The following is a 16028-nucleotide window of genomic DNA, read 5'->3' on the forward strand; positions in this document are numbered from 1 at the left end:
TAATGCTTATATTTCCTCATCCCCAACTGAAATATAAATTCCAAAGGACAAGAAATGCCATATGTTTTGTTCAACAAAATATATTTTTTCATTTCCTTGTAAATGCTTACACAGTATGCATTGTAAGTGCAAATGTGAGTGCTTACGTAAGCACTCAGTAAATAACTGTTGAATGAGTGGTAAGATCCTATTATGGGCCAGTTTCTGTCCTAGGTGCTGAGACCACATGAGAAAACTTGATAGAGAGTTTCTCCTTTATTGGAGCTTTCTTTTCTTTTCTTTTCTTTTTTTCCTTTTCTTTTTTTTTTTTTTTTTTAAGATTTTACTTATCTATTCACAAGAGACAGAGAGAGAGGCAGAGATAAAGGCAGAGGGAGAAGCAGCTCCCTGCGGGGAGCCCAATGTAGGACTGAATCCTTGGACCCTGGGATTATGACCTGAGCCAAAGACAGATGCTCAATCATTGAGCTACCCAGGCATCCCTGGAGATTGCTTAAAGATCTGCCTATCGAAATCCACTCTACCCAAGTCCCCAAGTTGACTGAGAAGAAAACACTTGATGAGAAGTGGTAAGGCTGGAGATTATTAATTAGCCTTGCTTTCTTTATAAACCATCCCCACCCTTACCACTCCTATATTTTTGTCTCAATTACCAGGTATTGTTTTACTGATGTTTTGGAGATTGATTCAAATGAATGTAGTTGTTAATTGATGGTGCCATGAAAAACAAACAAAAAACAACATGACAATCTGTCTAAGTGTTGTAGGAATAAACCAGTGGGAAAACAGTCTCTTTAAATTACATAATTTTACATATACATATATATAAGATATATTCACATATTCAGGTAGAATTGACTACAAAGTGAATTGGCCTTTTACAAAAATATTTTCTTATCGATGATCGTATTTAAACTGCATAAGTATAAACCTCTGTCTGAAGTGCATGCTTTAGTATGTTACATGAAGTTCTGACACAATTATCATGTGACTTTAGGCTAGAATTTCTCCACTTGTTTTTCTGGAAATCACACAGATATCAGCCATCTTTAGAAAAGAAGCAAACCAGGGAAATCAATCATTAGTAAACAAAAGTTTTAGTCTAGCTGATTTATACTTTGCCATTTCCTTTTTATGGATCACATACTCCTTTTTTTTTTTTAAAGATTTTATTTATTCATGAGACACAGAGGGAGAGCCAGAGACATAGGCAGAGGGAGAAGCAGGCTCCTCACAGGGAGCCCAATGTGGGACTTGATCCCCAGATACAGCATCATGCCCTGAGCTGAAGGCAGATGCTCAACTGCTTAGCTACCCGGGTATCCGAGATCATGTACTCTTAAATTTTAGAAGAAACGTGCTGATGTTGCATTGTTTCAAATTTTCTTTAAATCAGAGAGTGCAGGGCTGGAACACACCAAATGACTGGCATTCAACTTTCAACTTTCTGATCTAAACAATCAGGCGTCCCACAAATGAGATTAACAAAGACCAAAGAACTGAATACACTGTTCTACTTGATTTTACTTTTTTCTATTGCAATGAATATTGTGTTGAAATCACCAAGTGTAACTATTAAAGAATATTATAGTTTAAAGATTAAAAATCAAAATTTGAAGAAATTCAACTATATGGTTACCATAGCCAACTATGTCCTCTTGGCTTAAGTCTCCCCAAGACTTTCCCTTCACATTTGGTGAGAAAATATAAGCAAGTCTCAATTTCTTCTCAAATATACATCAGACATTTGAAAACTAGGTAACCTTCTGAAAGGCATCCATTATTTTATGTATTTTTGCTCCATGACAATTATTCATTTTTTTTATTATTATTGAGGACTTCTAAAAAACAAGATTTGATGAGTGGGTGGTTGGCTCAGTCAGTTATGTGTCCTTAAGATTCTCTCTCTCTCCCTCTCTCTCTCCCTGCCCCTCCTCCCACTCTCTCTCTTAAAAAAAAAAAAGGAGAGAAGATTTGAGAAGGCACCTATATTTTCGAAATGTTGGTAAATTCTGATTTATGATATTATCAACTATAATTTTGGTATTTTAATATGTGGATAGTTTCTGATTATATTTCCAAGGCAATAACAATAGTATTAACTAAGGTACAGTTAAATACTCATCAGATAATTTTTTTTACTTAGGAATGTTTTATAGTTTTATATGGAAGTTGTATCTTGCTTGAAAACGGAAATGTTCAAGTCCACATTTTTTTAATCTCAATCATTGATACCTCTAAATAACTGATATGGCTATTTCCTTGTTATTATTTGTTTCTTGTTTCTAGTTTCAATCAAAAGATCTGAGACCTGAGAATAGTTTATCAGTTATGTGTTCTGGAAGAGGCCATCTAGTACTTCTGAGCAACACTTCATCTATGATATGTAGATAGTTATTTCTGTCCTACCTCACAGGAGGTTTGTAAAAATGAAACAATATAAAGGCATGCTGTAAGTGCTAAAACAACTAGAAATACAGTATTATTTTCTATCAGAGACAGTAAGTGCTTAGATAAGTATTCTCAGCATAAGTATAACTAAAGTGTCCCTCTGACATTTTGTCCAGATTACTTTTTTTTTTTTAGGAAATGGGGTGTCATGAAATAAAGACAACTATCACATGATTCCATTTATATGAGTTATCTAAAATAGTCAAATTCATAATATCAAAGACTGGGATGGCAGTTACCAGGGGTTAGGGGAAGGAAGAAATGGGGTTATTAAGCAAGAGATATAGTTTCAGTTAAGTAAGATGAATAAGCTCTTGCGGTACCTGGGTGGCTCAATCAGTTAAATGCCCAACTTTCAATTTCAGCTCAGGTCATGATCTCAGTGTCCTAGGATCAAGCCCCATGTTGGGCTCTGTGCTCAGTAGGGAGTCTGCTTGAGGAGTCCCTCTCTCCCTCTCCCTCTGTCCCTCCTCCTGATGTTCATACCCTTTCTCTCTTTCCCCCTCTAAAATAAATAAATCTTTAAAAAGAAAAAGAAAAAGAAAAAAAAGATGAATAAGCTCTAGAGATCTGTACTACACCATACCTATAGTCAACAATACTGCATTGTACCCACAAAAAAATTTGTTAGGAGGACAGAGCTCATGTTACGTATTCTTACCACAATGAGGTGAAAAGAAAATACCCTATCATGTGTTTATATGATTCCACTAATATGAAATATCCAGAACAGGCAAATCTATAGACACGGAAAGTAGATTAGAGGTTGTCAGGGGCTGGGGGAAGGGAAGAATGGGGAATTAATAAAGAGTTTCTGTATTATGAAAATGTTCTGGAAATAGTGATGATGGTACAATACTGTTATTATAATTAATGCCACTGAATTGTACATGTAAAAACGGTTAAAATGTTAAATTTTACATCATGTATATTTTACTATAATAAAAAAAAGAAAGAAATTCAGGGGCCATGAGATTCCTCTTTCTCCCCCTAGATTGATTATCAGACCTTAAAAAAACATGAACATACATACATTCACTCAACAAATATTTATTGGGTCCTCATTTTTAGTTGGCCTTCTTTAAAGATACCCTTTATAAACAGCCACTGTTTTCCTATGTGGGGAATATAAATGCTTTCAGTTAGAAGGTATTCAGAAATCCTTCTACTCAAGTGCTAAAGCAACAGTTTCTCACTTTGATGTTGACTCTGTATTTAATGATTTTTGATGATAAAGATTTATGCCCCTACCTATTTCTTGTTTCATTCTTGCCTTTATTGGGATCTTTACAATGGAGAAAACCATATTGACACTATGAAGCTCATGTTCACTACAAGGAAAATATAAGATTACATCCTCATTTTACCATAACTCTCCCAAGAACTATGGTACCATTTGGTTATTCTGACATTCCAGCACCAATATGACTCACCCTGCACTTGTCATGTCCTCTTCCCACCCCTAAACTCCCACTTCTGACTTCACTATCCCTTTTAATGCCAGTACCATTCCCTATGGCCCACTAGTTTGAGAAGTTTTTGTGTTTATGAACTCACATTTTTAATTTCACCTTCTTTCCATTCTATCACTAACATTGTTCCCCATTTTACAAATTTCCTATTTGGGCACCTAAAATCTTAGGCCTAGATTGTTTACAAGTATTCGTAATTATAGTTCTGCCTACAATCCTTCTCCTCTGTATTCCCAGAATAATTTATTGGAGATGTTATGCTCTTTCTGTTCTCAGAAACTCATGAGAGTTTACTTAGGCTGCATTCAAAGCTATCCTTAGTATTGTCCATCTTTCTAGGCTTTTCTCCCAGTAGCCCTGAAATTAAACTACTTGTTCTTTATGCCAAAATCTGTATTTTTTTTGTCTTTATTTGCTCATGCCATTAACTTTACCCAAAATGTACATTTAACCTCTTTTTAAAAAAGATTTATTTATTTGAGAGAGAGAATGAGAGAGAGTACATGTAGCTCGCATGAGTAGAGTGAGGGGCACAAACAATCTTCAAGCAGACTCCCCACTGAGCATGGAGCCTGATGTGGGGCTCCCTGAGATCACGACCTGAGACAAAACCAAAAGTCAGATGCCTAACTAACCAAGCCACCCAGGTGCCTCTACATCCAACCTCTTACTGCATCTTCACTTCTTACCCCATCCATCATTGAAGACCTAATCTTTCACCTTCATAAAAAAAAGAAAAACCAGAAAAAACAATGCAGATTGATTTTTTCTCTATCTGCCCATTGCTTTTAAATGACCAACAGTTTGCATGTACATGATTTGGTCTTCAGAGCTTGTATTTCATCTGTTTGGCAATGTTGTTACTAGGCTTAGGATGTTTTTGAATTGTCTTTATATCTTACAGTGTAGAACCAGCAGATTAACTACAAATGAAAAGAGAAAAATCACGAGGAAGGATAAAAAACAAAAGAGTTGAAAGAAGAGTTCTGAAATGTTGGGAAATAAGTCATTATCCATGACAGAAGAGGAAAAAAAACAATTTTGGGAAGAGAAAAGGAAATCAATTGAAGAAAGCAGTTAAGTTCATTTAAAGAAATGAAATGATCCATATTCTTCCATTGGCTGTTGGTTTTTAGTAGTTTTATGGTTACCCCATGCCTCCCCCTGGAATATTTAAAGGTTTTTTACAGTGCAAGGTAAATGAAAGAAGCAGACATTCAATACTTACCATTCTTCATTTTCAAATATAAATCCTTTGAATTCCAATCTTTCTGGGGAGTTTTCTTGTTTCACTAAGTACAGATAATGAGAGTGGTCATGCGTCAGTACCGTTTTGGTTTCTTTGGATAATAAGAACATTATTATTATTATTTTTAAATTTATTTAATTATTCATGAGAGACACAGAGAGAGAGGCAGAGACACAGGCAGAGGGAGAAGCAGGCTCCACGCAGGGAGCCTGAAGTGGGACTCGATCCCAGGTCTCCAGGATCACACCCTGGGCTGAAGGCGGCGCTAAACTGCTGAGCCACCCGGGCTGCCCAGATAATAAAAAGATTATAAACATCTTGTTCGTTCTCTTATTTTTTTAAATTTTTATTTACATTCCAGGTAGTTAACATACACTGTAATATACATTGTCTTACTTTTAAGAAGGGATTTGCTTTGGGACGCATGGGAAGCTCAGCAGATGAGTGCCTGCCTTCAGCCCAGGGCGTGGTCCTAGGGTCCCTGGATCAAGTCCCACGTCGGGCTCCCTGCATTTAGCCTGCTTCTCCCTCTGCCTCTCTCTCTCTCTCTCTCTCATGAATAAATAAATAAAATCTAAAAAAAAAAAAAAAAGAAGGGATTTGCTTTAACAATGAACTTATTCACTGTTTTAATTACTTTAGTATTTGTCCCTGACTCCCAAGACTCCATTGTTGAACATTTAGGAACTGATTAATGCTTTCTTCTTTTTTCAAGTTTATTTATTTATTTTGGAAAGACAGCATGAGAACGTGTGTGCAAGTAGGGGGAGGGGCTGAGTAGAAGGGAGAGGGACAAGCAGACTCCACACTGAGCATAAAGCCCGACATTGGGCTTGATCCCACGACCTTGAGGCCATGACCCCAGGTGAAATCAAGAGTCAGATGCTTAATTGACTGAACCACCCCGGTGGCCCTTGATTAATGCTTTCTTAAGGATCAGGTGAAAATATGGAAAGGCAATTATTTTCCTTTTAATTTTTAAGGTTTTTTGAAGAGAGAATACAGTCATTAAACTGTATCCATGCCTTAAACATAACAGTAATTTACTCCAACACAGTATAATTAGTGTAACAATATTTACTGAGTGCCTGCTATATGCCAGATGCTTCACATACATATGTCTTTGCAATCTACACAGTGATATTGAGTGATCATATACACATTTTATAAATGAGGAAACTGACTTTCTTTGTGGTTAAGGAACTAGCTCACAGTTATATGAATGAACAATGACAGAGCCAAGTTTTTAATTCAGTGCAAGCACACATATACATTTTTCAGTATGCTATGCTACACTAGTCAAGCTATCTAAGGTTAACAAATCTCCTCAAGTCTCTGGAGCTTTCTGAAAATGAGAGAAGTAGCATATAGGTTCCAGAACCTCTGAATATTTAAAATTCATGGCAGAGGCCAACCTACTCTAGGTTCTCTAGATCTATGCCCGGGTGTGTATTGCCTGTGGATACTTTTGGTATCACTAACAGGCCTAGTGTACACACACACACACACACACACACACACACAGCACAGAGGAACAATAAAAGCGAGAAGAAAAAGAAAGGAAGAGATAAAGGGAGGGATACTTGCTTTTGGGGAGAAGCGAGCTACTACAACCAACTAGCTACCAGATACTCCCATTTATGGGTCTATTTTTAGTTATACTTAGTACATTTCTGAAATCGTGTATGAATGCCTCACCTGCAGTAGTCAAATAATAGTCAAAAGATACAAAGAGTTTGTCTTCCCAGAGAGTTTAAAGAAGGAAAAATAGCTATCTCTTTTTTGTTAGATCCAGTTTTCAATGATAAAATTCCAATATTACATACATGTTAATATTTTTTGTTTTAATTTGACAATCAAATGCATGGTAGACTTGCTTAAATCTAATGAGAATCTTGATAGATATAATTTTTTAACTTAGAATGTTTTCCATTGTTATCTAAAACCTATTAATTAGATTTATGAGAGTAATACTTCTTGTCAGCTGAATCATCACATTTGTTCCTGGTTTTCATATTTTTCTTAAAGTGATAAGGACAAAATGCAATGATATTAAAATAGTTACAAAAACTGGTGCACATAAATGGTGATGTTACTGGAACTGAACCATACATAGCCTGAGAAGAATTTTTGTGACAGCTGGAAATGTTTCTCATCTGAATATGAAGGTCTGAAATCAGAGTACTGAAGGTTGTTTAGTGATGTTGGTGCATAATTTGTGAAAATGAAATTTTCCATAGAAGATGAACACATGAAAAAAAAAAAAAGAAATTGCTTATGATTACATACCTTTTGTCTCCTAGGTTTGATCTCTCTGGGTCCATCCAGTGTTCCTTTGATTATAATTCATCAGAGACAGGGCTGCTTTTTCAAACCTGAAGGGGTCAAAAGTTCACTTCATCATTCATTCATTCATTCAGTTCTACATTCATTAATGCATTTCCCTTAAAATATCAACAGAGTAAATGCCCTCCTTCAGGCCGTGAAAGAACATATAAATGAGGAGGCAGTCTTCCTTCAAGGGGTTACAAACCCTGAAGTCCATGAGAATTCAACAACTTGGTTATTCACTATTCTTATCTTTTTCCCTGCTGAATCCCAGTGAATGGAACAGTGGTTGGTAGCCTACCAGTGGGGGTTGAATGGATGAATATAATCCAAAAGAAGCAAGTGTGCTCATAGATACAGAAAGGAGGACGGAAAGGAAGAAGGAAGGGGGAGGGGTGGAGAGAGAGAGAGGGAGAGAGAGAAAGAGAGAGAAAAGGAGATGGAAGGAGGGAGGAGAGGGAAAGAAAGAAAGAGAGGAAGAAAGAGAGAAACGAAAAAAGAAAACTGAAGGATTTATAGCTGGGGGAAACCTTAGCAGTTATGTAGTCTATGAAAAACCAACCATGTTGTTCCATTTAATAAGTGAGAGTTAAGAATCATATTTTCACTTATAATTCCCAATACCGTTTTTTCTCAATATTACAGCAGAACAAATATGTACTAACTACTTAAGATGCAGACAGCCAGAATTAGGCTTTATAAAGGATATTGGAAAAATAAGATATTAACTATCTTTTAATCTTTGCACACTATAGTGTTTGCACAATAAATACTATCTATTATTATTAAGTAGTTTATATCTAGAATTCTGAGAATGCCTCATATTAATAAAACTATAGCTACAAATACCTTTCAAGGATTGGAAAAATAAAAAAGAATCATCAAAGCAAACTTAAAGTAACACTGTAACATTAAATTTTGCAATGCTTAATATGATATTAGTTTTGGTTCTTATAAATAAACAGCTTACTAAACACCTTTCAACATCATGAAGCATTTATTCTCTAAGATAAACTAAAGCTATTAAATGTTTCCCTTTTAAATTCACTTATACCTTATCTCTAGAGCACTTTGGAGCCCTTAAAGTTTTTCTGCTTTGATTTTCTAATGGTGCCTTTTCCTGAGGCTGCTACCCTGTAAAAAGGCAGATTAATCAGCCTATATCACTTGCCATTCATTTCCTCTGATGTAAGCTAAGTAGCATTCCTAAGTTAGGCAGAGTATTGGAAAAGAACTTCCCCAATACCTGGATAGTAATAGAAATGCCTGGAAACTTGCTTCAGAGAGAGCGGTTTTCTTTATTAATTGTTTTGTTTGTTGGTTGGTTGGTTGGTTGGTTCTTTGGTTTTGTTTTTGAATTGCTTTTGGAGTAAATAATGACAAAAAAGGTGAATCAGGATGGAAGAAACTTCTTGGTGTAAGAAAAGGTGACTGCATGATTTTGTCTATACAGCAACTACATGGGAGGCCATGATTATATGTTATAATATACTAGTTGCATGAAGTGTGTGTGGGATTACATAGTGTATATATAGTAGCCATTCACATCTAATTTATATATCTTTGTTAATAATTACTAAAGTCTGGGTTAGAATATAGTTTTTTCTTACTTCCCATTTTGGATTATGAACTTGAGGTTATAATGAGTGCCTGATGTTTGCTCCCTGACAGTCCTAGTCCATATCTTACATAAGTGCTACTGCACAATATTAGTAGACTTTAACTAATTAGTTACCTTCGGACTTCATAATTATACACTACAAATTATTTAATGTTGTCACTAAATGGAAATTTTTTAACATTCAAAAGCAATCCATATTTAATGCAGAATATTCAGAATATTTAAAATGTAGTGTAAACTATCATAAAAAATAATAAAAACGCATAGCCTCATAAATAAGAAATGCATTTGTTTATTCAACAATACTGAGCACTACCAGGGTTTAGGCAGGTCCTGTTCCAGGACTGCGTGAAATGGGTGGAGAGTTCTAACAAGCCTCTGTCTTCATGCAACCTATGTTCCAGCAGTGGCTAGGAGACAGACGATAAAAACAAACAAACAAACAAGACATGAAACAGGTAGAAGTTGCTGGCACAAAGGTCTTAAGTGGAAAGAACTTGATGTGTTTGACGCTTCTGTGGCTAGAAAAGGTGAACAGAAGAAAAGTATAGTATAAGTAGATGCTTATGCAGGCTGGCTATTGTTAGGATAATAGTCAGTCAAACTTGGCAGAAAAGAAGCTGATGGGGCCATTGCAATAATACACCTACCCAAGAAATGAGGGTTTATATTAAGAGAACAGAAGAGGAAAAGGAGGAAAGTTGATAAACTCAAATGTTATTTTTGAAATAGAACTACGAGGACTATATGATGGATAAGATGTGGGAAGGAATCAAGAATGGCTCCAGAGCTTTTATTTGAATCAGTAGGCAGACAGTAGTTCTGTTTGCTGAGATGGCAAAGGCTTAAAGAGAAACAGTGAGTAAGAGACCTCTGCTTGCCGCAAAGCACCTATTTTCTCCTTCTTTCCTGGCAACACAATTCAAATCATAGTAAAGATGGAAGCAGGTCTAGCTAAAATCCATTTTTTGCATTCCCTTCCTTGCAGCTAGGTGTGTATCTTTTGGCCAAAGAGATATATTTGGAAATATCGTGTGAGATTTTTGGAAAGGTTGCTTCAATCTGAGTGATGTGCCCTTTTCACCCTGTTATCTTTCCTCTGTCTTCCCTGCGGAAGCCTAAGCAAGATGGGCGGCATGCCAAGACGACTGTGGATACTGAAGTGATGTGAAAAATGGAAGAACCTGCTAAGGCAGTGAATCAGGAAAAAAAAAAAAGAAACCTGATAACCAAGGAGTCTTCATAGTAGCTCTGAAGGCTGACCTTCAGACCTTTTTCGTATAAAAGAGAAACAAAAGTTGTATTTTTAAGCCACTGTTTTTTTTTTTTTTTTTTTTTTTTTTTTTTTTTTTTTAGAAAAAGCCACTGTTTTTATATATGTTTTTTTCTTTTCTTTGCAGCTGAATTCATTCCCATTAATATCAATCAAGTGGCTTGAGAAGAGGGATGTGGAAAATCAAGAACTCTGTTTTAAAATGCTAATTCAAGATGCCTGTTAGACAAGGAATAGACAAGATGCCTATTAGTCTAGTAGCAAATGGGTACAGAAATTTCATCCCAAAATGGAAACAAGGGCTGAAGATATAAACTTGGGAAACATGGGACCAATGTTAAAGCCATGGGACTGATGAGATCATGCAGGAAGGAAACGTATGTAGAAAAGAGAGCACTGAACCCTGGGGCCACTGAGGTTTCCGCACAAGAGAAGGAGTCAGGGAATGAGGCTAATAAAAGGAGTCCAGCAGAGTAGTAGGAGAATTTCAGAGATTGTGGTTTCATAGTAGCAAATAAAACACACCAAATACAGGAAGTTGTTATTTGCACTGAATGAATCAAGCAGAGAAAGGATCTGTAAGACTGGCTAGCATGGAAGACATTTTATCCTTGACAAGAACAGTTTCAGTGGAATAGAGGAAGGGGACTGGAGCTCTCAGTGGGGAGAGAGAGGGGAATGGGAGAGCTTCCACTCCCCGCAATGTGGAGAGATACAGATCTTAGAAAATCTCTCAACAACAACAGCAAAAACTTAGAAATGCTGGACAAAGCACAACACTTTCTTAAATAAGCTAAAAAGAAACTAAGGAGAATCCTAAAGGGCAGAGAAGGAAGAGAGATGAAGAAGGACTTAGTAGCCAGAGGGAGAAGGTGAAACTGTATTTGTATAGTTGTCCTCAGATAATTTGTCAATCGCTGTCCATTTTTTTCAAACTTACTAAATAGATACCAAGAACATTTATTAAGCATTTGCAATGTATGAAAGCAGTCATGATAAAATGAATACTTACAACAGCCTTTAAAGTCTTCTTTGTGCCCTAATACTATCCTTTCTTCTCCCTGCTCATAGTTAACCCAGTCCTGATTATTTTATTACTACCTTCACTTTCTTTATAGGTTCATCAAAGTTGTCACCCCAAACAAGTTGCTGCTCATCACTTATTCATAACAAGCTTTAATCTGTATTTAAATGAATACAGTCTTTACATTCTTCTGCAACTCACTTTCTTGGGCTTAACAGTATTTTTCTAGTGTTTATCAATGTTGTTACATGAAGCTCTAAGTCAATAGCTAATGACAAATGTAACAATGCCCAGCTGTGGAAAAAAGTGGCTTTGTCAATAAACACAAAGGCCAACTGGAAAATAAAAATTTAACCCCTACTTCATTCATCTCACAAGAAAATAAAATGGTGGATTTAAGAGCTAAATATTAAAGGTAAAACAACAAGATTCTAAAAAATAACACAGGAGAAAATCTTCCTAACACTGAGGTACGAGTGTATTTCCCAAATGAGATGTAAAAAATCACTGGCCATAAATAAAAAAGATTGATAAAGAGGGACACATTAAAAATAGAAGTTTTTGTTCATCAAAAGACTACTAAGAGTGAGACAATGGAAGAAAGTTTTTGCAACATATATATTCAACCAAGGGTTTGTAAGGAAGAATATTCAGAGAATTTTTACAAACCAATAAGAGCCTGGCAATCCAAAATAAAAATTCATAATAAGTCTGATTAAGATCTGTAAAAGATTATAACTAAATGGCCAAACATTATAACCAAAGGTCTTGACCTCTTTATTCATTAGGCAAGTGCAAATTAAGACCTCATGAATTACAAAATAGAATGACTACAATTTCAGATGACCATTCCAAATGTGGGAGATGGTGTGGAACAACTGTTATGCTGGTGGGATAATAAATTAACACAGAAACTTTGGAATGCTTATTGGCAGTTTATATTAAAGTTAAGCATGCATTCATCCTAATACATGGTGTTTCTATTCTTTGGTACATACCTAGCAAAATATGTCCACCTAGAGGCATGTCCAAGAATGTTCAGAGCAGCATTACTCACATAACTCCAAACTAAAAATATCCAGGAACAAAATGGATAAATAATTTTTGATATATCCCTATAGCCAATACTTCACAATAATGAAAACATGAAGTGCCACAGAATGAATAAATTCGACAAATTTAACACTGAACAAAAACACACAAGAAGTCAAAAGAGTAGTTACCTTTGGGAAGAAGGCAAGGCTAATGATTGGAAGAAATCATGTTTCTAGGTGCTGGTGTTGTTTTAAGTTTTGATCTGAGTGCTATTTACATGGATTGTCTTATTCATTTCTACAGTTGTAACACTTAACATAGGGTCAAATATTGTAAGTATTCATTAAGTTTTTAAAATAAATTTTATTGAATTTAAGGTGAGGAGGAAAAGCATTATCAATGAGATCATTGCTGTATTATTAGCTGTATACTACTTCAGCACTCCATAATATTTCTCTCTACTGAAACCAAGAAACCCAATGTGGTTAGACTGTTCTTCACATATCTTTCTTAAAGCAAGAAGATATCTGTCAACCATATATATTTTTCAAATTCTAAATATTTAAGTTAGTAAACTTAAAATTTCTGGGAATTTTCTTATTTAGATTATTTTTTCTCTGACAATTCCAGATATATTAGGTCATAGAAGTGAAATCATATATACTTGTTCACTAAATTGGTTTCTACAGAGGATAACCAAGAATAAAAATAATTTTCACTGAATTTCAGGAATGCAGTGTTAAAATTAACTCTGGAAGGTTTAGGAGGTGTCAGGAGAGAAAAATAGGAAAGCTTAAAAACATCCATAACATAATAAGGCTGCCAACTTTACACTAATAAGTTCTAAAGAATAAATTAAAATGCTCAGGGACTGTTATAATAAATTGAAGTATTTTTTTTTCTTCTAAATGCTCTCAGAAAAACAAACAAAAAAGTAAGCACTTCCGCTAGAACTACCAAGCCATAAAATTCAGAACATTTCAAATTTATGAAATATGAAAGCCAGTATGTATTGCACATGAAAAAAAAAGTTTTCTATGATCTTTTGTCTCCATCATAAAGGATGAAGATGAAGTTCAAAGGGAAAGGGAAGGAAAAAAAACAAGTTTGCATTTTTATGTGAGTCTCCTTCCCTATAATTAAATGTCAGGTTTTCTACTTGCAGGTAAAGAGTGGATTCCTTTCCACAGTGTAAGGTCGAGGAAGAAAGAAAGCATTTGAACCTTCAGTTTTACTTTGGAATAGACTCAGATTGCAATACTACTGTATAAACATTCAAATATCTAAAGAGGCTGTTACTAGACAAATGCCTGAGATTTAACCAAAAAAACCCTAATGCTCCATAGCTACAGACCATTCTTCAGCCCCAAGTAGCCACTTGCATGAGGGTGTTCCTATTCAGAGGAACCAAAGGAGAGAGTGTTTCACATTAAGTATTATGTATTTCAGTGCAGTAATTAAACTCACTTAAAAATAAGTCACAGCATGTGTCTTATCAATGGGTAACCTATGTTGTCATTTATTATCGCTAGTATTACTATGGAATGCACACCGTGGGAGACAGTTAAGCCTTACGGCTCAGACTTCATTTTCTAGAGACAGACTGAGTTTGACCTGCCGTAAGGTGCCAAGATTAAATATTATTTCTGGGTGTGCCTGTGAGGATATTTCTGGGTGAGATTAGCACTGGGATTGGTAAATTTTCCTTCCCAGTGTGTGTAGGCATCATCCAGCCCACTGAGGGCCTGAACAGAATGAAAGGCAGAAGAAGGAAAGATTTGTCCCTTTTTTTCTTCCTCAGTGCTTTAGCTGAGACATGGCATCTCATCTTTTCCTGCCCTCAGACTGGGATTTATATATACCACCAGCTACCCTGTATCTTAGGCCTTTGGACTCAAACTGAATTATATCATTGATTTCTCTGGATCTCTAGCTGGCAGACAGCAAATCATAGAACTTCACAGCCTCCCTAGTCACGTGATTCAATTTCTTGTAATATACATACTATGAAACAGAACCAATAGGAGATATATACCTGGAGGACCCTAATACAGCGGTTGAGTTAAAGCATGTAAAAAATGTGCTTAGTATCTAGCATTAAGAAAGTCCTCAGTAAATATTAATTACCAACGTTATTTTTATTACTATTTCTGTGTAACCTAGACGGTAGGACCAGCTAAAAGACTTAAGGATGTTGTTCTAAGACAAAGGACAAGTTGTAACTACATGGGTTAAAGAAATCAAAACATATATTGGAAACCAGGGCTGCTGTGGGAGTTGAGTGTGAAAGAATCAGAATCCAAAAAGCCCTCCTCATTACTTCCTGGTCTTTAAGGTAGATATCCTACCACATATTCAAATTCTGGCATCCCTCTAACTACTTTAGTAAGTTTTAACATTTTGTCAAACTTCTACCATCTCATCTGCACACCCTCCCATACGCTTCCCAAGTGATGGCAGATGCCTCAAGCCTTTGATTGGTAGCTATGGGATCAAGATCCAACCCAAGTACCTGCTTGAGCTTCTGACTCTTCCTATGCAACTTTTGCCAAAGACTTCAGTTTAATCTGAAGTCTTAATCTTATGGTAGGAAAAAAAAAAAAGCCTCATCAGGAAGGAACTGCAAAGTGTCTAGACTTTAAGAAATTTGACTTTCACTAAAACTGGTGGCAAACAGTGGGAGTTTGGGCAATCTGGTCTCTACACTTGGGACGCAATACCCTCCTCATTTATGTATTACTGAAAGGACTTGGAACTGGTGGAGGATGAAGGGCAGGTGTGAGGGTAGAGGTCCTGGCCCTGGCTCAGCATCTGTTAAAGGTCTCCTTTTGGCTCAAAATGTCAGAACATCTTTTGAATATTGAAAAGGAAACCTTTTTTTTTTTTCATATAGGTTCAAATAAATAATCTTGTTATAGAGCAGTGAACTCTTGGCCAGTATCTTCTTCCTCTCTCCTGTTTTCTGTATACTCAAGGTTCTTTTGTATGCATTTATCACATCACAGTTTTGAGTGTGTGCATCTCCAGTTCTTTTGCTGGGTGTGGTAGAGAGGGATGGCCCGGTGTAAAAAATTGTGCCTTTATCACTTTAAAAAATTGTAAATTATCTCAATTTTTTAGGCTTCTTGCCTCCTTTTCTATTTGTTTTGACATAGAACTTGTTTTATAAAATGTATCAGTTGTGGTGAGACTGTCAAAATATATGGATAGACTGTTGCCAAAGAGCCTTGAAAAAACACCTATGTGTTCACCATATGAAAGCACATTACCACAAATACCTATCAAATCATTGAGCAAATATTTTTAAAATCAATAGTGGGATGTATGTTTTATATCAAGTTTACAACAGAACAACAGCAAACCCAAAATTGTAATACGTACAAAACCACCATGCTTAGTATGTAGACATGAAGATATGCAAAGACCCAAATTGGCTAAGTATGCAATAATGATGGAGAAGGAATGGCAAACAAGATCTTTTCATTCTCACTATCATAAAACTGTGAATTTAGGCCATTTGCTTAATCCCTCTGGATGAGCCTCAGTTTCTACTTTCATACAAAATAAGATTGAAG

At 35.8% G+C, this 16028-nt stretch overlaps 1 protein-coding gene across 1 annotated transcript in view; it reads right to left on the reverse strand.

Moving 5' to 3' along the window:
* PLXDC2 (plexin domain containing 2) overlaps nt 1-16028 on the reverse strand; it is a 510869-nt gene that overhangs the window by 492263 nt on the left and 2578 nt on the right. The window contains exons 2-3 of the mRNA XM_025464029.3: nt 7462-7547; nt 5152-5215 (exon numbers count right to left, since the gene is read on the reverse strand). The gene's annotated coding sequence lies outside the window, so the exon portion shown is untranslated. The remainder of the gene's footprint in view (nt 1-5151; nt 5216-7461; nt 7548-16028) is intronic.

The sequence above is a fragment of the Canis lupus genome, chromosome 2 (genome assembly GCF_003254725.2).
Source record: "Canis lupus dingo isolate Sandy chromosome 2, ASM325472v2, whole genome shotgun sequence".
Taxonomy (NCBI): Eukaryota; Metazoa; Chordata; class Mammalia; order Carnivora; family Canidae; genus Canis; species Canis lupus.